The sequence below is a fragment of the Limulus polyphemus genome, unplaced genomic scaffold (genome assembly GCF_000517525.1).
Source record: "Limulus polyphemus unplaced genomic scaffold, Limulus_polyphemus-2.1.2 Scaffold1746, whole genome shotgun sequence".
Taxonomy (NCBI): domain Eukaryota; kingdom Metazoa; phylum Arthropoda; class Merostomata; order Xiphosura; family Limulidae; genus Limulus; species Limulus polyphemus.
The window spans coordinates 197,712-200,628 of NW_013667356.1; the positions used below are offsets into that span (position 1 = coordinate 197,712).

The window sequence follows — 2,917 nt, forward strand, 5'->3', positions numbered from 1 at the left end:
ATAAAGAAGTAAAGGAAACAATTATCTCTTCTAGTTACAGTTGCTAAGCCTTTAAAAATTTTGCATGAAGAGGATATGAAACAAAATATTTTTTTTAGGTTTTATATATATATTTGAATAACTAAAAAATTATAAATTACTACATCAATACCATAAAAATTCAACTATAATTTATCAAGCTTAGTAACTAAGATGTATTTTACTCAAAAAAATATGAAATTTCGAGCACATGAAAGACACAACCTACCTCATTGAAATCTTGGTTCAAAAGAAATAATTGGCACTAGTCACGTTAGAAAGGCTGAGAAAACCCCCTAGGGGACATTCTGAGCTTCTGATTGGTTATTCATGTCATATCTAGAAGTAAGTGTATATGAGGGAGCATTTCCAAAAATGGAAGGAGGTGGGCGGGGTGCCACTGTGTTTGCAATATCTTAGCAAATAGAAAAGATAAGAGGCTCTTATTATATATTCTAGCTTGTCAGTATTTGAGTTTCTAATTTGTATGAAACTGTAGACTTAGTATTTTGACTTCACAAACATCTAATTTGAATCGGTGCTGCATTCAACATATCATGTGACACACAAAAATCAATATTTATCTTTTTTTTTTAATATTTACTTTTAAATTAAGATATTGAGTAATGTATAGTTTTAAAATATGAATTATAATCTACAACTTGGTATCATAATGAATGACATAAATTCATGAAATAGTAGTTCAATAAAATTTTTAATGCAAGTCAACAAATGAGATAACATGGCCTTTCACTGTGACCCATCTCGAAAGGGTTAAATAAAATTAGTTAACTTTCTGTACATTAGGGTAAAAGTGCATATGTCATGACCTTTTGTGGTGTTACATTTAAAATTTGATTAACCAACTTTATTATGAGTGTGTGTAAGTAAATTTGGAAAGAAAATGCAGTTTATAATTCAAGTTTCTGTATATTGTATAAATTTTAATTTTAAAAAGAGAAATTAAAGAAATGTTTTCAATCTTTATTGTTCTCTGTCACATGACATATCCGAATTCTTTACTTTAGAATTTTCTAATTTGTAAAATAAGCTACCACAGTTTCCAACTAATTAGAAACATGACTACAAACAAGAATCTAAAATTTGAACATCCTACTTTCTTTATTTGATAATATATATAACCAATAGAAAGAGTAGATTTTCCTCTTTGTCAAGTTTACTATCATTCCTTTGAATTTGGTAAGAGCAGTATTCACTGGAAAGAAAAACAGAATTTTAACCTACTTAAAGCTTATATAGATAATTGTAGTTTTGGGACATTGTATTCTAGTGCCTGTTATATTTTTTATATTCTAAGTTGCATATTTGAAAGATACTTGAACAATGTTTTTGGAGACCCAAATGTTTAAGATTCACTGAGGCTTATGTTGGTTACACCAAGAATGCAAAGATCACCTAGTGTTTACATAATGTCTGTGGGGAAAGCTAATGTGGTTCTGCTTTGATTTATTGCTTTTGACAGGGGGGGGGGGGGATAGTTTGTGCAATCAATAAAACTATATAATTATAAAAACAGATCTGAAAAGGTTAACAGTTGAAATTGTGAAGATGAGTAATTTGAAAATCTTGAGACAAATTATGTAACCAAAGTAGAAAAAAATGTATTTTATATTTTTTCAACTTTTTGTTTCACCGCATATTGATGATTTTGCTACAATTAGCGTTATGGTAGAAAAAGTAAGAGATAAAATGTAAAATTTTACCAAAAACTTTTGATATTCATATAGGAGGTTCAAGAGGTTATGTAAATTAAATCTGAACATTTTGTCTTTAGCATGAAAATAACATTACACTCAGACTGACTCAGTAAATGCCTTTTAACTTCACAGACAGATCTTCAGTAAAAAAGTTTAATACAAAAGACTTGTACTGTTTACAAGAAGCTTGCCAAATTTTACAAAGATGCAATTAGTATATTCAGAATGATAGTGTATGTATAGTTTTTAATATTTAATGAAGCATTAATTTGGAATATGTAACCAAAAATAGTGTGTTTTGGTTAGTTATATACTTGATGCAAACTTGAAAATAAATTTCTGAAACATTTACAAAGCTGAATGTTTCCATTTTTCACCGCATTTAAAAATGTATCTTGATTTTTCAAATGTGAAGTCAGATGATTTGTGTATATCAAATCACCATTTTGACAATAAATTCCACATAATGGTTTATAAAATGTTCTTGCATTTAGAGATTGACTGAGTAAATGTTCAACTTTGGATTGTACATGTGAACACATTTTCTTTTACAGCCACATAGTTTCTTTGATTAGGAGGTATTTCAGTTTGAAAGAGTTTCATTTAGGTTATTATGTAGAGTCAAATGATTTATAGAACTTATTAATACTTTCAGATAAAATCACATAATGTGTTAGACATTCTTGAATTGTTTAAAATATATTTACATTTAATGAATTATCCATTAGACATTCTTGAATTGTTATGAAATATATTTATATTTAATGAGTTATCCATTAGACATTCTTGAATTGTTTAAAATATATTTATATTTAATGAGTTATCCATTAGACATCCTTGAATTGTTTAACATATATTTATATTTAACGAGTTAGCCATTATACATTCTTGAATTGTTTAAAATATATTTATATTTAATGAGTTAGCCATTTTACATTCTTGAATTGTTTAAAATATATTTATATTTAATGAGTTAGCCATTTTACATTCTTGAATTGTTTAAAATATATTTATATTTAATGAGTTAGCCATTATACATTCTTGAATTGTTTAAAATATATTTATATTTAATGAGTTAGCCATTATACATTCTTGAATTGTTTAAAATATATTTATATTTAATGAGTTAGCCATTATACATTCTTGATTTGTTTAAAATATATTTATATTTAATGAGTTAG

The 2,917-nt window shown here is 26.5% G+C and overlaps 1 protein-coding gene across 1 annotated transcript in view; it reads left to right on the forward strand.

Moving 5' to 3' along the window:
* The window catches only part of LOC106464804 (ataxin-10-like), a 31,608-nt gene that overhangs the window by 10,728 nt on the left and 17,963 nt on the right, over window positions 1-2,917 (forward strand). The window lies entirely within an intron of this gene.